This window comes from Chelonia mydas, chromosome 13, assembly GCF_015237465.2.
Source record: "Chelonia mydas isolate rCheMyd1 chromosome 13, rCheMyd1.pri.v2, whole genome shotgun sequence".
Taxonomy (NCBI): Eukaryota; Metazoa; Chordata; order Testudines; family Cheloniidae; genus Chelonia; species Chelonia mydas.
The window spans coordinates 15,496,591-15,524,498 of record NC_051253.2 but is presented as its reverse complement, the minus strand read 5'-3'; the positions used below and the strand labels follow the sequence as shown (position 1 = coordinate 15,524,498).

The window sequence follows — 27,908 nt, the reverse complement described above, 5'->3', positions numbered from 1 at the left end:
TTTGACTCTTTGGGCCCATATATTCCATCTAATACAACAACCTCCTCCTACTGGGTTTGCTAAACAGGTTTCTCCAGGAATGTCTGAACTTCAGCAGTTAGGGTGTGGGAGATTTTTTTTTAAAGACACAGAGGCCAGATAGTTATGGGAGAGACTGGGGCAGAGATTATTGGGGAGCAGTTTGATATTCATACCCTGAGGTCAGGAGGATAAGATAGGCCTTTAGGTATGATAGACAAGTATATAGCCTGTGGTTTTAAAATCCTTTTCTCTTCTTAGATTATGGTACTGTTAGGATTAAACAATGCTTTGTTTTAAGAAGGCTGCTTTGGGCTCCCTCTATTCTTCACTGGTCGCAGTCCCAAAGGGAGGATTTGCAGGTGATGACCCTAGTTGGCCCTGTTGAGAAATCATGGATGACACACAGAGGGCTGTAGCCTGGGGACCTGGTCTAAGAGTGGGAGAATTGCAGGATTTCACCCAGAGAGAGATGATGGCACAGGCCCTATTACATGAAGTGGTACCTGCTGAGAGACCCGAGAGGGGTCAAAGGTGCAGCTCTCTCTAAATGTGACTCATGACTAAAGTCCTGGGAGTTTGGTTTAGGGGCATCTCTACTGCAATCTGAACTTCTGCTTGGAGAGTATTTTAACATTCAAATTTCATGTGAAGAAAACTTAGGTGATACTGTTTTCTCTAGGGAATTTGGAAATCAAAATTTAACACAATATTAAATGGAAATAGAATTTGAATGTAAGCTATATTTCTGTCCTGTAAGATGAACAGTATGTGTAACGTAATGAAGAGGTAACAGAAGAAAATGAGAAGAGAACATTGTAGAAGAATTGTATTAAAATATATAGCACTTCCCTCCATGTCCAATATTGTATGCTAAAGAGCCACTTACTGTAATAACTTACAGGCAGCATGGTCCTTAAAATAGGTTATGATGAGAGTGGGAATCAGGAGAACTGGCTTCTGTGTTCAGCCCTGCCACTGACTTACTTTAGAAACTTTGGCAAGTCATTTATAGCTTGATTCTGCACCCATTGAAGGCAGTGACCATATTGACTTCAATGGGTGCAGGGTCAGACTCCCATAGCTTTCTGTGCCTTAGTTTCTCCGGGTGCAAAATGGGCATAATCACACCTACCACTTCTGTAAACTCTTTGAGATGTACCACCGAACTGCTAATTATTGATATTGTTATGAAAAATAGTCTTGGAACTGTATTTTCTGCAAATGTAAAGATCCTTGTATTAGTGCTCTCACTGACTTTCATTCATATTTCACATTAATATTTTGCTCAGCAACCACCACCAAAAGAGAGAGAGGGAGAGAGAAAGCAGTGGGGAGAGGGGAGCAAAATCAAACTGAAATCTTAAGGCCTTAAGTAGATAACTTACTGAGAGACAGAAGCATGGCACAGGATTACCAAAGTAACTTATCATTGGCCTGATATAAAGTGCTGTACTGTGCCTGAATTATATCATTATATCACTGGGATCAATGGAGGCTAATGCATCCATCTCTACAATCTGAGCTGACAAATTATAAATTCCCTCCCTCCCCCCGCCTCTGATGATGGAACAAAGTGTGTAATCAAGTTAGGTCCAATGTAAATGCAAATCATCAGCATTAATTAACAGGAACTGCACAGCAGTTATTATGTACTGCAAGAACATGTACAAGATTCATAGATCCCCTGCAGCTTTGTCTTTTGATAATTAGATTTCTTAGAGAGGAGAAGGAATTTCAGGAGGCAGCAATTGCTTTGGACAGGGAACAGCCCTGACACGCTTGTCTCACTTTGTAATACCCTGAGTGTAATCACTATGCAGAGTGAGCCATCCCTTCCCACAGCAGTCACCAACCCCTCACCATTACTGAGATATGGCCCTGCAGGAATAGAGCCGTTAAAATAACACATGGTGCATAAAGCAGTCAGAAGGCAGAGGTGTTATTAAAGCATATGTGCAATTTTTTAAAAGGCCTTTTATGTTGCCTGCAGCTGCATAATTGCCAGCTTTCACGTACAGGGGAAGGGGCTGTGCCGCTACTATACAGCATTTTAAATACTTGTTCAACAGGAAACATCAAAAGGCCCAAAGATACAATTGTGACAGTAGCTAGTCCCCAGTAAAAGCCACCGCAAATTATCCATCAATGTGGCTAGTCTATTCCTGTAATTATTCGAGCTGTCTTCCCATCTTTGTTTCAATAAAGGTTAGGAATCTTACAAATGTGCTCCATATATAACGATGCTGTAAGATCAGCCCTCTAGTTTTTAATTAAACAATGTATAATTGGAGAGTGAATGTCACTGTGGATTGATGGGCTGAGCTCTTTTACCTCCAGAGGGAGATGGCTTTCTGTACCAATGAGTTGGCAGGGATGAATGATAAGGTAAGCAGTGGATCTCACTTCCTATCATACAGTATCCATTCCGTGCAATCAGGCTTCAGTGATATTTGCTTTTGAAAGGCCAACAATTAAGTGTTTGTGGAAACCAGATTCTTTCTGAACTTAGGAGAAATGAGGACACATTGTGGGTTGTGATTTTTTCCCCCCCAGGTCTTCAACTTTTTAGGTTCTATTAACTCATCTCTTACTTCCCCCAGATCTGCTATGGGACAAAACTGTCCCATATTTTAAAAGCACATTGTTTTATTCTCGAGAACATTTGGATTTTGCAATGCGTATCTTTGGTATCGAATATGCTTTTACCAGGCTGTCAAGAACAGGCATCATGCTGGGATTACAATGTGCTTTAAAAATATTAATTAAGCCTCAGACTATCCCTCTGAGTCAGTGAAGCATTAACCCTATTTTACAGAGGGGGAAACTAAGGTAAAGTGACTTATCTAAGATGGCCAGGGGGTCAGTCAGTCAACAGGGCCACTAAGTGTCTCTACTTTCCGCCCCTATTTCTGGCCACAAGACCATGCTCTTTTATTGTGCTCTGCCTGCCACAGTGCACATGCTTTACAACAGCCTTGACTTCTCAAGTTTAGGCAGTTATGAGCTTCCTGAGGTTTTAACAAGATGATTTAATAAATAATTAACTTTTGCCTTCTGACGGGATGTTGTATTGGGGCTCAAGCCATGACATTTGCATGGTAGATCTCTAGATGTCTGGGAGCAGTACAGTTAAACTTTTCCAAGTGCATGAGGCTGTTGGGGTGTAGAATTCGGGGTCGGTCCACTCCAGAGAAATGGGCCTTTGTGAAGCGTGGCTCTTTCTGAAGGCTTTTGCTTGTATTCTATCTAATGTAAATAGCACCATTTTCCCAAACAACCCTATATATTTCAGAGTAACAGCCGTATTAGTCTGTATCCGTAAAAAGAAAAGGAGGACTTGTGGCACCTTAGAGACTGACAGATTTATTAGAGCATAAGCTTTCGTGAGCTACAGCTCACTTCATTGGATGCATCCTTATATGTTGTTTCCTATCAATCATGAAACTGTTTGCAGCAAAAATAAAAGTAACTGTGTGCGTGCGTGTGTGTGTACTGAAAGCTTTGCTATGCTGCTGCAATACAGGTATTATTAGACAGGCACCCCTTCACTTCCCCCACAACCCCCTTATTATCTACCTTCTCCTCTAAAAAAACAAGCCTGCATTGAATCCTTCGCTGGTGATTACATTTGTCTATTGACAGGTTTCAGAATAGCAGCTGTGTTAGTCTGTATTCACAAAAAGAAAAGGATTACTTGTGGCACCTTAGAGACTAAGAAATTTATTTGAGCATAAGCTTTCGTGAGCTACAGCTCACTTCATTGGATGCATGCAGTGGAAAAGTATGCAGTGGGGTCAGACGGCAGCAGTAATCAGAGTTAAGTGCATACAAAGCACTGACACCTGGTGCTTTAGATAAAACAAGTTAATTCTTTGGCACCTTAGGCGATGGAAAATATTTTGTATTTTAGTCTGTATTTTAAATAGTTCTTCCACTGAAACATCTTGATTTCAGGGCTGGTTGCGTTATGGTAAGAGAGTGTCGCTGAGGTGAGAAGAATTGTGTGGACTAAATTTTCTAAAAGGAGATGCTTCTGTACTCCAGTTATCACTTTCCCATAAGATTATTTCTATTAATATACTGGTGAGGTGCCTATCATTTTAGGAGTTGATTTCTCATCTACATTTCCTCTTCCTTTAAAACAAACAAACAAAAACAAAATACGTATCTGGGACATTTCTGGGGGTTGAGTGAAATTCTAATTAGACCTGTCTCTCTCTCATTGATATACATTATTTTCTTCCTTCATTTGCTTTGAAGAAAATAATGTATATCAATGAGAGAAAGACAGGTCTAATTAGAATTTCACTCAACCCCCAGAAATGCTTTTAAGGGCTATCATTTTGAGAACTCATAAAGCAGCTAAAAAGCAGATTTTTTTTATAGCTTTGGAAAGCTTTCATGCATTCATTCCATTTAAAGAGCCTCTCACTAATTCTCTTGAAGGGTATCCTGTTTCCCCTATTTGTTTCTCTTTTTCTTCATGATTTCCAGGATGGTACTGGAGCTCCTTCTGATTAGTGCGTGTCCTGGTTCAACACAGTGTCTGTGTAACCTGCTAGTCAGTGTGTTTCATGTCCTCTGTCTCAACCTGATTCAGCAGGTTTGAGTATGTTACAGCTCCAAGCTACTGAGATATTCGTCTAGTTGTAAAAGTCACTGGTTCAAGCCCTGGCATGACTAAGATAGATTCTGTTAACATCTGCATAAGTAGCATGTGTGACTGATGTGGAGGAATAATCAGAATAAATATGGACATTGCTGCACAGCAATGTGTAACTCCAGCTCCTAAGTCATTGTCCTGTGGAATCTCTCTGAAATCTTTTTACACAACTTCCTGGCTCTTCAGCAGAGCATTTTAATACAAATACACAGAGGTTCTGTACTGGTGTGTAGTGTGATGCGGGAAGAGGGTTCCTGTCCATAGGAGCCAGCTACAATCATGTCTTTATGCCCTCACTGCACAAGGACCAAGTAAGTCTAACGCCATTCTTGGCACTTGCAACATCAAAGGAGAAGGCAGTCTACACTTAAAAATTAGATATTGAGGCTGTGAAAAATTTCACACCCTGAGTGCTGTAGTTAGGTTGCGCTAAACCCTGCAGTAGATGCAGCTAGAATTCTTCCCTCAAACTTGCTACTGCTTCTTGGAGAGATGGATTATCTACATGGAAAAACCCCTTCTATTGATGTAGGAAATGTCTACACTACACCGCTACAGCTATGCCTAAAATGCTTAATGCATTTTTAGTTATTATAATACATGGATCTAAATAGTATATTTTTAAAAACTTTTTGCAAACTGCTTTACAAACACTAATTCTCATAGCCTAGTATTATCACCTCCATTTTACTGAACTGAAAAAAGACGGCTTAAGTGACTCACCCAAGGCCAGAAAAGAAGCTGCTCTCACAGCTGGGATTTGAATTTAGGAGTTCCTAGCTCCCTATCATATGTTCAGGCCACTGGGCCATGCCAGTTCCAGCTGATTCCATATTAAAGCATACAGCACAACATTACATGATATCTGTTAAGTGACAGGTTGCATTACTCATCCTGTTTTTACATACATTTAAAGGGCCAGATACTGGGATCCTTAGTCAGGCAAAAATTCCATTGAAATTAACTGGAATTTTGCCTGAATAAGATCTGAGTAAGAACAGCAGGATTTGGCTTAAGGTGTGATTATCATAGGAAAGTAAAAATGACATTGTTGGGGTTGAATTGGATCCTTCAGCAGTATACAAATGCCATTAATCATAGTAACAAAGCCATAGCATTGATTAATTTGAAATATCTGTCTGCTCTAGCCCTGTGGAATACCCTGTAAGAGTTCAATCCTATGGTTTAATAATAAGAGCTGTATATATATAAGCTAGGAATTACTATTGTTACTGTTAATGAAGTTCACACAATGACTGCAGATACCTAAAGTGGGTGGCTAAATTGCAACATCAGATGAGACCATTTTGTTTCTCTCCAGAAGCTCCTCTAGCCCACCTGTTTGTCAGGATCAAGATTGCTTTAAATTCATAATTGTTTTTCAAGACAGTAAAATCTTCCATAACACAGGAAAAAAGTCTATTGGTCTCAGGAAATTTTGAAAGTCAGTTCTTCCCTCCCTCTCACCCATCCACTCAGAGCCTCATTTTCAAAAGTTTAGATACCAAAAATGTGTGAAAACTATAATTTTTTCTTAAAATACATGTGTATTTGTGTCTAATTCACACAAGCGATCACTATGATTGCACACAAATGGATTTTTTGTGCAGCCAATTAATTTAGTGGCACAACTGGTTGTGCCTGTAAATACCTGATTGCATGTGGTTGCTGTAATTACACGTGCAAATTAGATGCATGTATTTTTTACACGCATGCCTGGTCACTTGACCTTTTTGAAAGCCAGGCCCTTAGTTTCTTCAGGTGCTCGCATCTCTCAGCTCATGTGGAAGAAGGAATTGAAAAGAGAGAGGAACACCTGTAAGTGTGGATTAGCTGAGGCTTCTGCTCCCAGTAAACATGTCTAACAATATGCAAAAAGAAAGAATAGCCTGTTCTATAGCTGGCAGTTAACTGGCAATTTAGGGATATAAAATGTTGTAGAGCCTTATAAAAGTGGCGATAATAAAATGCTTCCTGCTCCTGGCAGCCCTGTTTTTGCTGGGAAAATTGATGATCAGCTGCTTGCTTGAATATGCCGTGTATAGATTACATAGGGTGTGTGTGTATTGCTCTGGCATTTCTAACTGGTGGAAAAGATTCAGTTCAGTCTCTTTTAATTTCTATGGCTACCATCTTTTGGTGAGAGGCTTCTAATGGCCAAGATCAGGAACTTTTAATAAAGTAAGAGCAGGATGTTTACATAATCTCCCCCAACACTTTCTTTAGCAGTGGTTACAAAATGGGACTCACCAAATTTGGCAAGGAAGGGCTGTGCCTGAAATACTGACCCAGACCATCTTCAACCTCAGTGGAGTATAACCCCTAGCTGCCCATGGGACGATAAGTGTCCTAGGGTCAGACGGATGTAATCCCATAATCACTGATAGTTTCTCCTGTCAAAACAGCCTCAGGGAAGCTTGTAAAATGTACTATGTATTGAGACAAGCAATAATGAAAGACACTGTACTAATCAAGCTCAGTGTATGGAGGTGTTCAGAGACCTTCACTGTAGTATTTGCCTACTTAGTGCTGGATTGTGTCTGTCTGTGGTTGCAAGAGGGACACTGTGGTTTGGAGGGCATAAGGGTGGGAGGATGTAGTGCTACTGTTTTACAAGGACTAGAGAGGGGGAATGAATTCCATACTTATGCTTCTGGCACGTATGGACTAGAGACTTTAGGACAGACACTGGTACCAGAAAGCCCATAGAGGGCAGGGACACAGCCCCTGTAGCCATTTTGCACTAGCTGTTGAATGCTGGTGCAATGTGGTGCATCACACTCTCTTGAAGAATAAAACTGATGTTATTGTAATGTGGCCCACAGTGGCCCTTGAGAAGCACAATACATGCCAGGGCTACCACCAGCACTTTTCACCTGCACCGGGGCAACGAGTTAAAACCACAGTTTAGCTCTCAGTGAATTAGAGCTATGACCTTAACTTGAGAGTACAGAGCAATACAAGCTGGGGGGGACGGGGGGACATTTGATGGAGTAGTATAAATGAAATAATGTTGTGATCTGTAAGAAATAAGTTTATCTTCCTCTTAAAACAAACAAACAAAAACAATAAACCATCCACATTAGGAGTACAAGAATTGTTGTTCATAGGAATATAAACCTCATCATTAGCAAATTAATCTTCTTACCTGTTACCTATATGGATGAGATAATCCAAAAGCAAAAAGTCAGACACAGGCAATTGGAGATATATATCTGCCATATGTGTCATACATTACATTTATTGAAACCACATGTCCATGGGTACATCAAGCAGCTGTGTGTGTCTTTCAGGGAAATACACTCTCGTGGCCATGCAATTGATTTGTATTCATCACACCAGAGTGAGGGAAGCTGCAGTCAGCACATGGAGAAGGTGTGCTCTGGATTCTAAAGGTGAGAGCTGTGGGGCTAAACTGACTCTTTTTTAATTCAATCCACTTTCACACTGGAGTTTCCTTTAGCTCTTAATGTTGCTTGATGTCATCATTATTGGTGCAGCCGAATATCTAGCAATGGAATCAAAATGTTGATTTCCCATTCATCCTGGGTAAAGGAATTAATGTGTGAGACATATGGCATACAATCTCATGTGACAGGAGATCTGTGTGATCCAGTTGCTGTCCTGGTACAGTAGGATTATAATATTAAATGACTGGTACTGGGCTTTCATGAATTTGTGAAAATAACATCCTCCATATGACAGGTTTCAGAGTAACAGCCGTGTTAGTCTGTATTCGCAAAAAGAAAAGGAGTACTTGTGGCACCTTAGAGACTAACCAATTTATTTGAGCATGAGCTTTCGTGAGCTACAGCTCACTTCATCGGATGCATACTGTGGAAACTGCAGAAGACATTATATACATAGAGACCATGAAACAAATCATAAGCTCGTATCTTCTGGTTTTTGGTTTAATTGCTAACAGATTGATTATGGCATACAGTCCCTGTTTAAATGGGCATTTTTTTTACCAAGCCACATCTGGGTTTTGGAATAAAAATTTAAAGCAGCACATGAAAGAGATAAGAGAGAGACTGACTATATGGAGCTTCCCCCACTGAAGATTTTTACGCTGATTCAGAATTACAATGAGGAAATATTTTTGTCTGTGAAGTAATTAGTGATATTCAGCAAAGAGAAGAGACAGTGTCTTCCTGGAAGCATTAAAGGGATCCTTTTGTTATAAAAACAATTAAACATTAATAAACTCATTCTCATTTGCAAGTGCCAATATCATAAATGGTGTAGTGTAGGAACAGTTTTAGCCCTGGTCTACACTAGGAGTTGAGGTCGAATTTAGCAGCGTTAAATGGATTTAACCCTGCACCCGTCCACACGATGAAGCCCTTTTTTTTGACTTAAAGGCCTCTTAAAATTGATTTCCTTACTCCACCCCCGACAAGGGGATTAGCGCTGAAATCGGCCTTGCTGGGTCGAATTTGGGGTACGGTGGACACAATTAGACGGTATTGGCCTCCGTGAGCTATCCCAGAGTGCTCCATTGTGACCGCTCTGGAAAGCACTCTCAACTCAGATGCACTGGCCAGGTAGACAGGAAAAGGCCTGCGAACTTTTGAATTTCAGTTTCCTGTTAGGCCAGCGTGGTAAGCTGCAGGTGACCATGCAGAGCTCATCAGCAGAGGTGACCATGATGGAGTCCCAGAATTGAAAAAGAGCTCCAGCATGGACTGAACGGGAGGTATGGGATCTGATCGCTGTATGGGGAGAGGAATCCATGCTATCAGAACTACGTTTCAGTTTTCAAAATGCCAAAACATTTGTCAAAATCTCCCACAGCATGAAGGACGGAGGCCATAACAGGGACCCGAAGCAGTGCCGCGTGAAACTTAAGGAGCTGAGGCAAGCCTACCAGAGAGGCGAACGGCCGCTCCGAGTCAGAGCCCAAAACATGCCGCTTCTACGCTGAGCTGAATGCCATTTTAGGGGGTTCAACCACCACTACCCCAGCCATATTGTTTGACTCCTTCAATGGAGATGGAGGCAACACGGAAGCAGGTTTTGGGGACGAGGAAGATAGCTCACAGCAAGCAAGCGGAGAAACTGGTTTTCCTAACAGCCAGGAACTGTTTCTCACCCTGGACCTGGAGCTAGTACCCCCCGAACCCACCCAAGGCTGTCTCCCGGACCCACCAGGCAGAGTAGGGACCTCTGGTGAGTGTACCTTTTAAAATACTATACGTGGTTTAAAAGCAAGCATGTTTAATGATTAATTTGCCCTGGCATTCGCGGCTCTCCTGGATGTACTCCCAAAGCCTTTGAAAAAGGTTTCTGGGGAGGGCAGCCTTATTCCATCCACCATGGTAGGACACTTTACCACTCCAGGCCAGTCGCACGTACTTGGGAATCATTGTAGAACAAAACATTGCAGTGTATGTTTGCTGGCATTCAAACAACATCTGTTCTTTATCTCTCTGTGTTATCCTCAGGAGAGTGAGATATCATTCATGGTCACCTGGTTGAAATAGGGTGCTTTTCTTCAGGGGACACTCAGAGGTGCCCGTTCCTGCTGGGCTGTTTGCCTGTGGCTGAACAGAAATGTTCCCCACTGTTAGCCACGGGGAGGGTGCAGGGTGGAGGGACTAGCCATGCGCTGGGGGGAGGCAAAATGCGACCTTGGAATGAAAGCACATGTGCTATGTATGTAATGTTAACAGCAAGGTTTACTGTGAAAGAGTGTACCCATTGTTCTATAAAAGGTGTCTTTTTAGATACCACTGTCCCTTTTTTTTTCTCCACCAGCTGCATGTGTTTCAAGGATCACAGGATCTTCTCCTTCCCAGAGGCTAGCGAAGATCAGAAGGCAAAAAAAACGCACTCGCGATGAAATGTTCTCTGAGCTCATGCTGTCCTCCCACACTGACAGAGCACAGACGAATGCTTGGAGGCAGACAATGTCAGAGTGCAGGAAAGCACAAAACGACCAGGAGGAGAGGTGGCGGGCTGAAGAGAGTAGGTGGTGGGCTGAAGAGAGGGCTGAAGCTGAAAGGTGGCGGCAGTGTGATGAGAGGAGGCAGGACTCAATGCTGAAGCTGCTGGAGGATCAAACTAATATGCTCCAGCGTATGGTTGAGCTGCAGGAAAGGCAGCAGGAGCACAGACTGCCGCTACAGCCCCTGTGTAACCAACCACCCTCCTCCCCAGGTTCCATAGCCTCCTCTCCCAGACTCCCAAGAACGCGGTGGGGGGGCCTCCGGCCACCCAGTCACTCCACCCCAGAGGATTGCCCAAACAACAGAAGGGTGGCATTCAATAAGTTTTAAATTTTTAAACTTTTAAAGTGCTGTGTGGTCTTATCCTTCCCTCCTCCATCACCCCGCCTGGTGCTTCTCTCCTCCACCAACCCTCCTGGGCTACCTTGGTAGTTATCCCCCTATTTGTGTGATGAATTAATAAAGAATGCATGAATGTGAAGCAACAATGACTTTATTGCCTCTGCAAGCGGTGATCGAAGGGAGGAGGGGAGGGTGGTTAGCTTACAGGGAAGTAGAGTGAACCAAGGGGCGGGTGTTTCATCAAGGAGAAACAAACAGAACTTTCACACCGTAGCCTGGCCAGTCATGAAACTGGTGTTCAAAGCTTCTCTGATGCGCACCATGCCCTCCTGTGCTCTTCTAACCGCCCTGGTGTCTGGCTGTGCATAACCAGCAGCCAGGCAATTTGCCTCAACTTCCCACCCTGCCATAAATGTCTCCCCCTTACTCTCACAGGTATTGTGGAGCGCACAGCAAGCAGTAATAACAGTGGGAATATTGGTTTTGCTGAGGTCTAACCGAGTCAGTAAATTGTGCCAGCGCGCTTTTAAACATCCAAATGCACATTCTACCACCATTCTGCACTTGCTCAGCCTGTAGTTGAACAGCTCCTGACTACTGTCCAGGCTGCCGGTGTATGGCTTTATGAGCCATGGCATTAAGGGGTAGGCTGGGTTCCCAAGGATAACTATAGACATTTCAATATCCCCAACGGTTATTTTCTGGTCTGGGAATAAAGTCCCTTCCCGCAGCTTTTGAAACAGACCAGAGTTCCTGAAGATGCGAGCGTCATGTACCTTTCCCGGCCATCCCATGTTGATGTTGGTGAAACGTCCTTTGTGATCCACCAGAGCTTGCAGCACTATTGAAAAGTACCCGTTGCGGTTTATTTATTCGCCGGCTTGGTGCTCCGGTCCCAAGATAGGGTTATGGGTTCCGTCTATGGCCCCACCACAGTTAGGGAATCCCATTGCAGCAAAGCCATCCACTATGACCTGCACATTTCCCAGGGTCACTACCCTTGATATCAGCAGATCTTTAATTGCGTGGGCTACTTGCATCACAGCAGCCCCCACAGTAGATTTTCCCACTCCAAATTGATTCCCGACTGACCGGTAGCTGTCTGGCGTTGCAAGCTTCCACAGGGCTATTGCCACTCCGCTTCTCAACTGTGAGGGCTGCTCTCATCTTGGTATTCTTGCACCTCAGGGCAGGGGAAAGCAAGTCACAAAGTTCCATGAAAGTGCCCTTACGCATGCGAAAGTTCCGCAGCCACTGGGAATCGTCCCAGACCCGCAACACTATGCGATCCCGTCAGTCTGTACTTGTTTCCCGAGCCCAGAATCGGCGTTCCACCGCATGAACCTGCCCCATTAGCACCATGATGCCCACATTGCCAGGGCCCGTGCTTTGAGAGAAGTCTGTGTCCATGTCCTCATCACTCTCGTCACTGCGCTGATGTCGCCTACTCGCCCAGTTTCGCTTTGCCAGGTTCTGGTGCTGCATATACTGCTGGATAATGCGTGTGGTGTTTAATGTGCTCCTAATTGTCAACGTGATCTGAGCAGGCTCCATGCTTGCTGTGATATGGCGTCTGCACAGAAAAAAGGCGCGGAACGATTGTCTGCCATTGCCCTGATGGAGGGAGGGGCGACTGATCACATGGCTTACAGGGTTGGCTTACAGGGAACTAAAATCAACAAAGGGGGTGGCTTTGCAAGAAACTGAATGGCCCCCTCAAGGATAGAACTCAAAACCTCAAGGATAGAACTCAAAACTGGGTTTAGCAGGCTGTTGATTTCACGGAGGGAGGGAGGAGAAAATGAATACAAAACAAACCTGGTCTATTTCTTGTTTTGAGCCACTTCACCTATCTTTATACATCTTGCTGGCAGCAGACTGTGCAGTACGACCGCTAGCCATCGTCATCTCCTAGGTGCTCGGCAGAAGACGGTGCTGGATGACTGCTGGCCATCGTCTTCTGCTGGCTGCTGATTAAAAGACAGTGCACTGCCGGTAGGACTGAATCACCATGAGATGAAACTTAAAAGGGAAATGACCTGGCTGAGTCACTCCCATGTTTGCCCAGGCACCCCTGACCTCATTGAGGTCAGTTAAAAGAGCACCCAGGCCTACGTGGACGATGGCTACCAGTCATACTGCACTGTCTGCTGCCAAAAGGCAATAAAGTGCTGCTGTGTAGCAATGCAGTACCGCGTCTGCCAGCACCCAGGAGACATACGGTGATGGTTAGCTGAGCGGGCTCCATGCTTGCCTTGGTATGGCGTCAGCACAGGTAACTCAAGAAAAAAGGCACAAAACGACTGTCTGCCTTTGCTTTCACGGAAGGAGGGAGGGAAGGGGGGCTTGACGATATGTACTCAGAACCACCCGTGACAATGTTTTAGCCCCATCAGGCACTGGGATTTCTACCCAGAATTCAAATGGGCAGGGGAGACTGCAGGAACTGTGGGATAGCTAGCCACAGTGCAACGCTCCGGAAGTCGACGGTTGCCTCGGTTCTGTGGACACACTCCGCCGACTACATGCACTTAGAGCATTTGTGTGGGGACACACACCATCGACTGTATAAAAACGTTTTCTACAAAACCGACTTCTATAAATTCGACCTAATTTCGTAGTGTAGACATACCCTTAGTTTTAATTCCAGAACTTTAATAGTTGCTCTTAATCCTTAATTGTAAATGACATTGCAACACCTCTTGCAAAATTTCAGGAAATGGATCAACACAGCAGCATGTGAAGATTTCTGATACATCAAATGATCATTATACCTTTTTACTTCAAGAGCTCCTAGGAATAAAATACTCCTAGTAAATTACATGCATTGCAATCTTCATAGCAAGTAATCTTATAGGCAACAGTTCTGTGAAATGCTGAGTACCATCATTTCCCATTGACTTGCATCTCTGAAGGTGCTCAGGGCCTTGCAGGATTGGCCCCACAATTTACAATGGAATGACATTCTGATTACAGATAATTTTCTAAACATACCCTTCATGCCATGTCACTTCGGTGACTCTGAGGCCATTCCATTCAACCCTTGTCATGTGTGAATAGCACAGACCCTGATTTTGTAGAGTAGAATTTAAGTTAACTATCAGCTATGATGTATCAAAGTGGTGGCAGTCAATGAACAAATCTTGTTAGTTGCCATAATACAGTATGTAATTACTTGCAAGCTGATACTTTTAGGGGCTGGGTGAAAGGGTTTGTCTAAAATCAGAACTGATGACTCAAACTTCCATCCAATACTCTGAGTAAACTTATTTGTGGCCTGAAATAAAATGTCTGTAACTTCCTCCCCTTTAAGTTTAGTTTAGTTTTATTATTTTCACATTTCTCTGCACATCCTTCTCAGGGCTGGAAGTAGAGATCTGTAGTACAACAAGACAGGGTATTTCTGGCCCAGCTGGAAGCAGGAAATCCAAAGAACTTCCTAAGGCCTGGTCTACACTACGAGTTTATGTCATTTTAACAGCGTTAAATCTGAATTAATCCTGCACCCGTCCACACAACGAAGCCATTTTTTCGACATAAAGCGCTCTTAAAACCGAGTTCTGTACTCCTCCTCAAAGAGGGGATTAGTGCTGAAATCGACATCGCTGTTTCGAATTAGGGTTAGTGTGGACGCAATTCAAAGGTATTGGCCTCCGGGAGCTATCCCACAGTGCACCATTGTGACCGCTTTGGACAGCACTCTGAACTCGGATGCACTGGCCAGGTGTACAGGAAAAGCCCTGGGAACTTTTGAATCTCATTTCCTGTTTGGCCAGGCAAGCTCATCAGCACAGGTGACCATACAGAGCTCATCAACACAGGTGACCATGCAGTCCCAGAATCGAAAAAAAGCTCCAGCATGGACCGAACGGGAGGTACTGGATCTGATCGCTGTATGGGGAGAGGAATCCGTGCTATCAGAACTACGTTCCAAAAGATCAAATGCCAAAACATTTCAAAAAATCTCCGAGGTCATGAGAGACAGAGGCTACATCAGGGACACAGCGCAGTGCCGTGTGAAACTTAAGGAGCTCAGACAAGTGTACCAGAAAACCAAAGAATCAAGCGGGTGCTCCAGGACAGAGCCCCAGACATGCCGCTTCTACGCTGAGCTGCATGCAATTCTAGGGGGGGCCGCCACCACTACCCAATCCCTATCCGTGGACTCCGATGATGGGGTACTCTCCGCCGTGGCTGAGGATTTTGCAGATGGGGACGATGAGGAGGAGGACAAGCTTGGGGAGAGTCCACAGCACACCATTCTCCCCCACACCCAGGATCTTTTTATCACCCTGACTGAAATACCCTCCCAACCGAATGAAGCCGGAGAAGGGACCTCTGGTGAGTGTACCTTTTTAAATATAATACATGTTATAAAAGCAAGCGTTTTTTAATGATTAAGTAGCCCTGAGGACTTGGGATGCATTTGTGGCCAGTACTGCTACTGGAAACGTCTGTTAACGTGTCTGGGGATGGAGCAGAAATCCTCCAGGGACATCTCCATGAAGCTCTCCTGGAGGTACTCTGAAAGCCTTTGCAGAAGGTTTCTGGGGAGAGCAGCCTTATTCCATCCTCCATGGTAGGACACTTTACCACGCCATGCTAGTAGCAAGTAATCTGGTATCATTGCATGACAAAGCCTGGCATCGTATGGTCCCTGTGTTTGCTGGCATTCAAGCAAGATCTGTTCTTTATCTCTCTGTGTTATCCTCAGGAGAGTGATATCGTTCATGGTAACCTGGTTGAAATAGGGGAATTTGATTAAGGGGACATTCAGAGATGCCCGTTCCTACTGGGCTGTTTGCCTGTGGCTGAAAAGAAATCCTCCCCGCAGTTAGCCACGCGGTGGGAGGGGGGGTGCCATTGGCGCTGAGCTGTTCGCGTTTGGCTAGCAGGGATCTTCCCTGATACCAGCCAGGCGGTGGGGGGAGGGGAAAAGCAATCATCCCAGAGAATTGGATGGGGGGAGGGGGTTAGTTTGGTTTCTGCTGCTGCACGTTAACAGGAAAACTGCAGCACTAAATGGCCAACTCAACGGGCTTTGCTTGGTATGGGAAAGGAGGGGGCTGCTGTTATGAAGGTTGCAGAAGCCGAAAGACTATGGCTTACCATGGCTGTCTGAAAGCCGAATTCTGTTGCTTGGCCCTGCGTGTGTGATCTCGAACACCAAAGCCGCAGGCACTCAATATAAGATGCAAAATGCGACCTTGTACCAAAATCACACGTGCTATGTAATGTGAATAGCGTTGTTCACCGTGAAAGAGTATAGCCATTGTTCTGTAAAATGTATCTTTTAAAATACTTCACTCCTTTTTTTTCCTCCAGCAGCTGCAAATGTTTCAAGCCTCCCTCCTCCGTCCCAAAGGCTATCTCAGATAAGGTGGCGAAAAAAACGTACGCGCAGTGACATGTTCTCTGAGCCCATGCAGTCGTCCAGCACTGACAGAGCTGTGTGGAGGGACACAATAGCAGAGTACAGGACGGTGGCCGATGAACGTGAGGAGAGGTGGCGGCAGGAAGATCAGAGGAGGCAGGAGGCAACACTGGGGCTACTGCGGGATCAAACGGACATGCTCCGGCGCCTGGTGGAGGTTCATGAATGGCAGCAGGATCACAGACTGCCGCTGCAGCCCCTGCTTAACCGCCCTCCGTCCTCCCTAAGTTCCATAGCTTCTCCACCCAGACACCCAAGAACGCGGGGTGCGAGGATCCGGGCACCCAATCACTCCATCCCAGTGGACAGCACAAGCAACAGAAGGCTGGCATTAAACACGTTTTAAAGTGGCCTTTTCCTTCCCTCCTACCCTCCTCCCACACCCCACCCAGGCTACTTTGTGAGTTATCTCCCTATTTTTATAATCAATTAATAAAGAATACGTGTTTTTTAACTTATAGCAACTTTATTTCCTTTGTAAGCAAGCTGTGATCAAAGGGGGAGGGCAGGTGGCTTACAGGGAATTTAGAAGCAACCAAGGGGGCGGGTTTCATCAAGGAGAAACAAACAGAAACAGTACCCTGGCCAGTCATGAAACTGGTTTTCAAAGCTTCTCTGATGCCCACCGCTTCCTGCTGTGCTCTTCTAACCGCCTTGGTGTCTGGCTGCGTGTATTCAGTGGCCAGGCGATTTGCATCATCCACCCACCCCTCCATAAATATCTCCCCCTTACTCTCACAGAGATTGTGGAGCACACAGCAAGCAGCAATAACAATGGGAATATTGGTTCCCCTGTGGTCTGGGCGAGTCAGTAAACTGCGCCAGCGACTCTGTAAACAACCAAATGCACACTCTACCACCATTCTGCACTTGCTCAGCCTATAGTTGAACAGCTCCTGACTACTGTCCAGGGTGCCTGTGTATGGCTTCATGAGCCAGGGCATTAAGGGGTAGGCTGGGTCCCCAAGGATAACTATAGACATTTCAACATCCCCAACAGTTATTTTCTGTTCTGGGAAGTAAATCCCTTCCTGCAGCTTTTGAAACAGACCAGAGTTCCTGAAGACGCGAGCGTCATGGACCTTTCTCGGCCATCCCACGTTGATGTTGGTGAAACATCCCTTGTGATCCACCAATGCTTGCAGCACCATTGAACAGTACCCCTTGTGGTTTATGTAATGGCTGCCCTGGTCGTCAGGTTCCAAGATAGGGATATGCGTTCCGTCTATAGCCCCATGACAGTTAGGGAATCCCATTGCAGCAAAGCCATCTAATATGACCTGCACATTTCCCAGAGTCACTACCTTTGATAGCAGCAGCTCAATGATTGCGTTGGCTACTTGCATCACAGCAGCCCCCACAGTAGATTTTCCCATTCCAAATTGATTACCGACTGACCGGTAGCTGTCTGGCGTTGCAAGCTTCCACAGGGCTATTGCCACTCGCTTGTGAACTGTGAGGGCTGCTCTCATTTTGGTATTCTTGCGCTTCAGGGGAGGGGATAGCAAGTCTCAAAGTTCCATGAAACTGCGTGTACACATGCGAAAGTTTCGGAGCCACTGGGAATCATCCCAGACCTGCAACACTATGCGGTCCCACCACTCTATGCTTGTTTCCCGGGCCCAGAATCGGAGTTCCACGGCATGAGCCTGCCCCATTAACACCATGATCTCCAAATTGCGGGGGAATGCGGTTTAAGAGAAAAGTGTGTTCATATCCTCATCACTGTGCTGCCGTCGCCTCCTCGCCTGGTTTTTCAGGTGCTGGTTCTGCATACACTGCACGGTAATGCGCGAGGTGTTTACAATCGTCATAAATGCTGCGGTGAGCTGAACAGGCTCCATGCTTGCTGTGCTATGGTGTCTGTTCCTGCTCGGGCAATCCAGGGAAAAGGGCACGAAACATTTGTTTGCTGTTGCTCTGATGGAGGGAGGGGTGACTGACAACGTGGCTTACAGGGTTGGCTTACAGGGAATTAAAATCAACAAAAGGGGTGGCTTTGCAAGAAACAGAATGGCCCCCTCAAGGATAGAACTCAAAACCTCAAGGATAGAACTCAAAACTGGGTTTAGCAGGCCGTTGATTTCATGGAGGGAGGGAGGAGAAAATGAATACAAAACAAATCTGGTATATTTCTTGTTTTGAGCCACTTCATCTATCTTTATACATCTTTCTGGCAGCAGACTATGCAGTACGACCGCTAGCCATCGTCATCTCCTAGGTGCTCGGCAGAAGACGGTGCTGGATGACTGCTGGCCATCGTCTTCTGCTGGCTGCTGATTAAAAGACAGTGCACTGCCGGTAGGACTGAATCGCCATGAGATGAAACTTAAAAGGGAAATGACCTGGCTGAGTCACTCCCATGTTTGCCCAGGTGCCTCTGACCTCATTGAGGTCAGTTAAAAGAGCACCCTGGACTACGTCAACGACGGCTACCAGTCATACTGCACTGTCTGCTGCCAAAAGGCAATAAAGTGCTGCTGTGTAGCAATGCAGTACCGCGTCTGCCAGCACCCCGGAGACATACGGTGATGGTTAGCTGAGCGGGCTCCGTGCTTGCCGTGGTATGGCGTCAGCACAGGTAACTCAGGAAAAAAGGCGCAAAATGATTGTCTGCCCTTGCTTTCACGGAAGGAGGGAGGGAAGGGGGGCTTGACGATATGTACCCAAAACCACCCGCGACAATGTTTTAGCCCCATTAGGCACTGGGATTTCTACCCAGAATTCAAATGGGCAGTGGAGACTGCGGGAACTGTGGGATAGCTACCCACAGTGCAACGCTCCGGAAGTCGACGGTTGCCTTGGTACTGTGGAAACACTCCGTCGACTACATGCACTTAGAGCATTTGTGTGGGGACACACACCATCGACTGTATAAAAACGTTTTCTACAAAACAGACTTCTATTAATTCGACTTAATTTTGTAGTGTATACAAGGCCTGAGAGAATCTGCTCTCTTGAGACTTCATCCCATGTTTGCAAACTCAAATGGACAGATTTACCCCTTGTGTTACTCCATTGACATAAAAGTTTATCTCCAAAACTCTGAGTTTAAAAATTTGGCATTTAGTCTAATTATTAAACATTTATTCAGTATCAAAGATGTGCATCATCCTTTGGAGAACAAATAAGACATGGGCTTCTCCCCCAAAAGCCTAAACAAACTTTAACAATGTGTAGTAGCTGCTGCCAGGCAGTAAAAAGAAAGACACATGGGGTACCAGGATCAGTGAGAAGGAATGGTTAATTATGCATGTTTCATGGTACAGAACTAACCTCAAAATCTTATTGAATAGTTTTAACTAGAGATGGGTCTGAACTAAAATACTAGGTTTGAAAGAGCCCATCATTTTGGAGGCAAAAATGTTTGGAATCCAAACCTTTCAAACATCCCTGGACTTTGGTGTATTCTAAATCAATATCAAAACGTTTTCTGATGGGTTGATCTCTAGGTTTAGCCTATCAGGAGTTAAAATGGGAAAGAACACGATCGTTGACTGCTGCAAATTATTGTTGCTTTGAAAAACTGGCAACACATGTGGCCAGGGATTTTGCTTTTTATCAGTGTTTCTTGTGCACTGTGGTAAGAGCATTATACATGAATGTAATTCCATCTAACAAAATAGATTTTTCATTGTAGATTACAAAAAATATCATGCCATTGTGTATTTGATTTATGAAACCAATAAAATGTCACACCAGGGATACTTTATCACTCCAAATCATGAATATAATGTATCAATGCCAACATAGAATGGATGTGTCATAATATTGCATGCTGTATGGTACTGGAAAGATTATGATTTGATTCTAGACACCCCATAAAGTGATTCAGACAGCAGAGGGTATGATGGATTTTATATCATTTCTCATCTATTTAACTACATTAGATCTAAGATAACATATATTCACTAGAAGCCTGGCATCTGTCTCCTCAAGTATGTAGGTTGCTTAGCAGGGTCAAGTTATACCTCTAGTATTTGGATTTGCATGCCCATTTGTTGTGCTTTGTACAAGCATGAGTACAAAAATATTTCCCCATCTTTTTCCTTTTACACTTTACTGGCATAATTTCATATGTTTCAAAAACATACTTCAGTCTGACAGCATGAGGATATCAGTGATTTTGCAGTGGAACTGTATAAAGTCATTCACCAAAAATGTGACATGATCAACGTTACTGGGTATTATTAGCAACTAATCAGGAGTTGCCCATTGTTACTATATCACTTCAAAATCCCTAGAAGTCCCTTCTCATGCAAAATTTTCCTGTTGACTTCAATGGGAGTTTTGCCTGATGACCCTTTGATTAAGGAACTTGGCAATTGGGCTCAGTGATTGCAAATATAGAAGTAAAACACTTGTGGTGCTATAGTATTTTGTATCTGTTTTTACTGGACTCTTGGAATCCATTGTGTAACCCTTTGTGTGTGTGTGTGTGTGCGTTCACATGTGAGTAAATTCCTACAGTGTATAGCACATACTAGAGCTGGTTGGAAAATGGAAGGTATTTTCTGCAGAACACTTGGAAGGAAATGAAACTTTTTGTGGAATGGAAAACGTACCTTTTGCTGATCAATATGGTAGTCTCCTTCACAGGGCAATTATGATTAAAACCAAGGGTTTATATGGGGCGGATTGTTCCACAAATGGCAGCAGAAAAATACTGAAACTGCCAGCAGCACCCAGTGTGGTTAGTTGGCATTTGATTTGTTGTTAGATATAAACTTGAGGTGGGAGGAGCCCATCTGTCTTCTTCATTGTCAGCAACATGGGTGGCACAAAAATGCTCCATTTTGCCTTAAAACAATGATATAGTTTTTCTGAGTTCCTATATACTGATGCCTTTTATATCCAGGAAGGAATGATATGAAAGCACGTTGGACTTGCTTTTGCAACATCCAGGCAATACCGATGAGAAAACTGCATTAATTTGCATGTTGCTAATTAATTTAGCTGATTGTTGTCATAAAATGTAAGGTTAGCTTTCATCACTGGCTGATTAGCTGTGTATCAGGGATTCTGAAATTGTTCTTGCATGTTCAGAGGATGATTGTTTCAGTTCAAGTATTTTTTTAGTTTTATCTGTGGAGATGGGGCTTGAGCCTCTCTGTCATGAAGAAGTCATTGCCTTTGTCTTGAAGAAAAGTGCTCTCTCTGAATGAGTAAAGGTTACAAAGAAGGTGTAACCACACAGCTTGCTAAATCCGTTCCAACGGTCACATATGCAGCTTGGGAGCTACAGTCTCATTGCACAGGTTGAATCTTGACCTTTCTACTCTTGACTCCCCCTCACAAAATTTATACTGTTTACACAGTAGAACCTCAGTGAATTGACACCTATGTTCTCAGAAAGTTATGTCTTAGTTGTACCGCAGTAGTGTCAAGAGGCCCCAGCTGAGACTGGAGTCCAGTGGTTTTAGGCACTGTATGAACACATAGTAAGAGTGAGAGTCTCTGACTCAAAGCTCTCAGTCTCAGAGAAGGCGGCAAGCTACAGCTGGGTGTGGGTTGGGGGGGTATGGGGGGAAGGGGGGGAGTGAACCAGAGGCACAGACACTTGCTCAAGGTTGCACACTGTGAATGGCAAAGCCTGGTACAGAAACCAGGTCTCACATTCTGGGTGCAATCCAGACCAGTGAGGAGTTGTGTAACTGCCTGCCCTGTTACGCTGGGTGCCTTAAATCCTCTGCTGCTGTGACTCACAGCCTGGACACCAACAACCAGCAGACAAGCATGCACTGAGTGGGTCTGTGTGTTAAGTAGCTCTGGCTCAGCACTTCTTTCCAACAACTTGCTTTTTACATCCCAGCCACACTCTGGTATCTACCAGCAATGGTTACTGCTAGCCAAGTGACTCCAACACACTCCCTGTCCTGATTTTCCCCAAAACTATGTGCTCTGCAATCTCCAGCCCTTTCTTGGACCATTCAGGGAATAATAAGGTCTGTTTGCTCCTTTAAAGATACAGTACCCAACAGTTTGCCACATTAACTGCTATTAACAATCACCTCAATTCAAATATAGCACTGGGTTGGTTTAGATTAAAATAAAACAAGTTTATTAACAGGATATAGGCTAAGTGTTGCGAAGTAAAGGAAATAAAGGTAGAGATGTTTACAAGCAAATAAAAATGAAAAACACAGGTTTAAAACTTAATCTAGCACAGCACAGCCTTTGATTAAGATGATTTCTCTCACCAGCCACACACTGTCCAGCTTGGCTGACTCTCTCTGTCAGGACCTTCCACAGAAGAACAGGGTGCTGGTTCCCCATGTCTTCCTAGATGAAAGAAAACTTGGGGTTCTTTGTCCCTCTCTTTTATAGTACAGTGAACCTTTGAAATGGATTCTTCCAAAGGTTACCCCCCGAAATAAAATTCATTCCAGCTGTGAGGAAGGAGACATGGGGTCTGGTGGTGAAGGAAGTTCCATGCTGGTTTCTTCCCCGATGGTGTTTGCTAAAATGCAAATTGATCTGTTCCTGCCCTCTTCAATGCAAATGAATGGCACTTGACATGTGATAGCTAATCGACTCTGTCACCTGGCTGGAGGCATTGGCTTATTCTTTGTCTAGGATGAACTGTTTACCCACTCCCCAAACTTGTCTGGTAAACATATTTTAGTTCAACATTTCCTTCATATTTGTATGGTCTCATGGACATTTACTATACACACACCATGCAAGAATATTAATGATCAACATGGTATTAGTTTTCTAATGATACCTTACATGACACACATCAGATACAGTTTGACATTAGTGAATTGGGATACACTGAACTGCTCAGGCCAGCTGAAACTCATTACCAGGTACCCATGAGCCTCTTGCACTGTGATGCTGTTTGGGTCACTCCAGATCTGCTGATTCCCAGTCCAATGCCTTAGTCACTAGACTATGCTGCCACTCATCTCCTTTGCCTACTTTGTGTCTTTTGGAATGTAAGTTCTCTGGGGCAGGGATTGTCTCTTACCTATATTTTTAAAATGCCCAGCTGTGATCTTGATTGAGGCCTTTGTTGTACATTATAGTATAAATACTTACTACTAGTAAAACTATAAATGACACAGAAATATGCCTGGATGATCCCAAAGCTTACTCAATGAGCTCTGTGCATCATTTGAATAATTAAGGTTGTACTGAATGGTTATACTTCTTGTTTTTTTGTATTACAGCAGTTTTTACGAACTCCTCTCAAGGATCATGCTCATTGTACTAGGCAGTGTACCAAGAAGAAAGTCCCTGCCCCACAGAGCTCCAAATGGACATGATGACTGGGATGTAACAGGTGGACAAAACAGACAATTGGGATGCGGATGGATTGGGAGAAGGAATCAATGATAAAACAAACGGGGTAGCAGAAGTGGCAGCTCATCATTTGCCTACTCGATGTCAGATGGGAATGATTTGGAGGCATCCCAGCAGAGGTAGGCTTTAAAGACAGATGTAAACTTAAAATAATAAAAGATAAAGCCGGCATTTTTGTGAAAGAAATTGTTGTGAATCGTCAGATACGTTAGGCCGCTCATTGGCAATTCAGAGGAATATTACTCAGCCGTCTGGTAGGTTGGAGTTTGGGACAGGTTGCTGAATGCCCCAGGCTGGAACTGGCTGAGCTTCTTATTATCACATAAATAACACACTGTGTTTGTTAATGCACAATGTAAAGGTGTTTTTTCTTTGTTTGTTTATGCCTACGGCTGAACTGTTAGTAATATGTTGTTGTATAGTAAAAACAGTAGTAACTACTTTGTCTGGAAACCTACACAGATGTGCCTAGAGAGCTGTGTACGTGGGGAAAGGAAAGGAGACTTCTGATGAATCTACCAAGGACCAGCCACAGCATAGCTGGGGAGAATGGGCACTGTATTTTGAGTAGTGCCACAGCTAGCCTTCCTAAAGGAATCAGGGAGAGAATGAATCATGGTACCCCACTTGCTTCCTGGACTGAGCAGCATAGAGGAGAACATTTGCTGAACTCTTCAGTAGGGTGGTTTTGCTGCTGTTGTAGAATGCACTCTGAGCCTCATGAAGAATTTAAGCAAAGTCCTCCAGAATTCCTCTTGGGGGAGGGCAGGGGTCCGATTAGCAGCATAGCCTCCTCTACACCCCCTCCTCCTGTATTGCTGGGCTGTGTCTTGAAGGTATAGCCTATCCCAGAGTTCATATGACAGATTTGCATCTCCATAGTTAAGGTTTAAGCTAATTTCCCACTATAAACCTGACTGTCAACCTTCTGTAGTCCCCCTCCCCCACAGCCCCAAAGAAACTAATCCCATTGAAATTTCACGTTACTTGAGCTACTGGGGTAGAATTTTTCTGGGAAATCTGGAAAAATCACAGATACAATTTGAAAGCGATGGTGTTTGCAAACCTTTCATTGTGGTTGACTTTCCCCCCCAAACTTTTTATTTTGTTAATCTCCAAAAGAATTTGGTCTAAAAACGCCACATCTGTGTCATTTCATTGGCCTTGCTAAGGAGAGGAGATGTTTAGTGGTATTTTTGGGGGGTGGGGCAGGAGTAGGGGGAGACAGCCTGGAAATTACAAAGATACATGACAAAACCAATTTGTGATAGTAGTGCAAATCAGCTGTCGTAGGATCAGTGCAGTGTGGCCCTCCATATCTTCTGTTGTTCTCAACTCATCCCTTTCCTTATAACATCACTTTCACAGCCTTTACATCATCCTTGATTCTGAACCTCCATTCTCCTCCCACATGTGCTATGTCCTGCATATAAATTGTTGCCATTGCCAGTACATGTCAATGCCTTAAACCCACCTCTGCTGAAATGCTATTCCACGTCTTCTCCACCTCCGATCAGCTTGACTACTGCTGCCCCTTCTTTGTAGCTTTCCCATACTTCAGCTCTCCATACTGCAGCCTGGGCAGAATGGCTCACTTGACTTTTCACGCTTACAAAGTCTTGCAGCTCCATCATCTTACAGATTCTTCATTCATGTTCATATCAGACCTAACTTGACCACCTTAATTTGTGGATTTTGCTCTTGTGCACCTCTCTGTTCCTTCACCGTGATTTGTGCTTGCTGCTTCTGCCAGCTGGGACAGTTTCTTTGTATCTAAATGCCTCCTTGACATGACTCCTGATTCCAAATCTTGGAGGTGAAAACCTCTGTTTTTATTGCCTATTTATTTCTCTCTCCTTTTTGGTTTTTGTAACACTTATTTAACTATGAAAGGCATTTTAGGTAAAGTTTGTATGAAAGACTTCGTTTGATATGTCTATACAAATGGAACTCCTTCTCTTAAGATTTCTATTCTTTGTGCAATTGGATCATATTGGATCTAGATTGAAATGAAGAATGTGAACATCAAAATGAGTGGTAGCCAGACAGTGCCTGAGGGGAAGAATAGAGAAGCTAGTATAAAGGAGAAAATGTGGAAGTTTTTAATTACAGTAAAACTTTATCCTCATGAATATAATTGTTATTCCTCCTCCAGTTTTGCCCAATTTAATAAAAGCTTGGAGAACTTTAAATCCTGTACACCTCCTGATTTTTAATGAAAACCCATGGAAGGGAGTAGATATTTACTTGTAATCTCTTTGGTAAAATGAATAGATGTCTACATATTACAAACCACTGCTGCATAAAAGCGCCTGTGAATGCATTTTTCTGTATCCCTGCTTTATTTACTTCCTGTTTTAACAGACAAAATCTGCTAATTCTGATATTCACTGGGGACATTCGTTTACACTGGAGAATGGAATGCTAACTGGTGGTTAGAAGAAAAGTTGGTGGGTTAGGACTCCTGGCTTTTCCTTCTGACTCTGCCACTGATTTACTGTGTGCCCGTGGGAAAAGTCCCCTCTCTCTGCCTCAGTTTAATCCTCTGTGATGTAGAGATAAGATTTAGCTACTGCAAGAGGAATTGTGAGGCTACGTTCACTATAGTTTATGCAGCACTTTGAGATCCATAGATGCAACGTGTGATGGTACAAATTTACTAGCAGTTCCTTTTGAAACACTGCACAAATAACACAAGGGGAATCAGATTCAGAGATGTTTCAGATAGTTATACAGACACTAGAAATGTGTCAGAATTCTGTTTTACTCTGAGAAAAGACTTTAACGTTTTCTTCACTAAATTCAAGGACATTCAAATATTCAAGGACATCCTTCTTCTGGAGTGATCCAAAGAGCCTATAAGCAGATTCATTTTGCTGACAGGTGTCTTCCAATAAGACATAGAATCAGTGATTCTGAATGGGAGCTTGAGGCTTGAAGGCCCTGGCTGTCACCATAATAATATGAATTTAACACTTACAGGCCCAGATTTTCAAATGTGCCCTTCTGTACACTTGAGTTGGGTTTTGCACATGCAGAACCCAACATGTACAAGTGAATTGGGGTTGCACGTGTGAGGTATGCAGTAAAGTGCACTTCTGAAAATCTCTCTCATGTAGTTTCATCTGGGGATCTCAAAGTGCTTTACAAAGATGGGAAAAGTTAGAGAATTTAAATGATTTGCCCAATGTCACTCAGCAATTCAGTTTTAGAGTTGGGTGATAAGATGGGTGTCCTAATTCCTCTCGCCCTATTCTATTAGATCAGAGGTCGGGGGCGAGGAGTAACATTCGGGGTGAGGGAGGGCAGCTGAGGCTCAGACCAGCCCCCACAGGGGGTGGGGAGGCAGCACCGCCCAGCTCCACTCCTGGCAGCCTCGGCCTCCTTACCCCTGTCCACGTACCCCCTCCTGGAGCTGTGGCCCCACTCCCGGCTCCATGAGGGAGAGGGGGCGTGGATGGGGCAGGAAGGTAAAAAGTTTGGGGATCACTGTTCTAGATTATGCAGCTCTCACATATCTAAGGCATCTAGAGTGTGGAACATTCCTTGGCCCTCGCCGCTTCCCGCAGCCCCCATTAGCCTGGAAAGGCGAATCGTGGCCAGTGGGAGCTGCAATTGGCCAAACCTGCGGATGCTGCAGGTAAACAAACCGTCCTGGCCAGCCAGTGGATTTCCCTGATGGGCCGCATGCCAAAGGTTGCTGATCACTGCTTTAGGCCCTTCTCTTAATATTTCTAACTTGGTGTTTTGTTGATGGAGTTAGTTTGGTTTAACAGGCATTCCTGCACTGGATATGAGGGTAGAGTTCTGCAGAAGAGATTAGAAATTTTTAGTTGCGTGTATGTGGGAGGAGAACTTACTTAGTCGTGTACTTTTAAGATAAACTCTTGCTGCAGTTTTTCTTGTCACTTAATTGTTAATTACTTGTGCTCTAGATTCTGTGGTGATCAAAACTTTGCTGTTACACTATGGCCTTGGCTCCACTTGCAAGTTAGAGAGCATTAACTCAGCCCTGGGTGCCCTAACTCCTGAGGTGTCCACACTGGCAAGGCACTTAGAGTACCTGGACTCTGCAGCTGGAGCACCCCAGTAATCCACCTCCACGAGAAGCATAAAGCTTGCTGTGCCCTGGCTGAAATGCCCGGGTGTCAGTGTGGATGACGGGTTGCATTACTGCGCTGTGATTGGA

At 44.2% G+C, this 27,908-nt stretch overlaps 2 long non-coding RNA genes across 3 annotated transcripts in view; one reads left to right on the top strand and one right to left on the bottom strand.

Annotated features, from left to right (window-relative positions):
* Window positions 1-27,908, top strand: part of LOC119567946 — a 136,893-nt gene that overhangs the window by 23,702 nt on the left and 85,283 nt on the right. Inside the window, exons 2-3 of one of the 2 annotated variants that reach the window (XR_006285344.1) lie at window positions 7,978-8,079; window positions 23,587-23,838. This is a non-coding gene — a long non-coding RNA (uncharacterized LOC119567946). Of the gene's footprint in view, window positions 1-7,977; window positions 8,080-23,586; window positions 24,683-27,908 lie in introns of those variants that run through there. The other variant, XR_005227886.2, reaches the window with a different exon arrangement.
* LOC122462653 lies at window positions 31-27,835 on the bottom strand. The gene is made up of 3 exons (XR_006285347.1): window positions 27,687-27,835; window positions 2,584-2,593; window positions 31-41 (listed from the first exon to the last, which is right to left on the bottom strand). It is a non-coding gene; the product is annotated as an uncharacterized LOC122462653 (long non-coding RNA).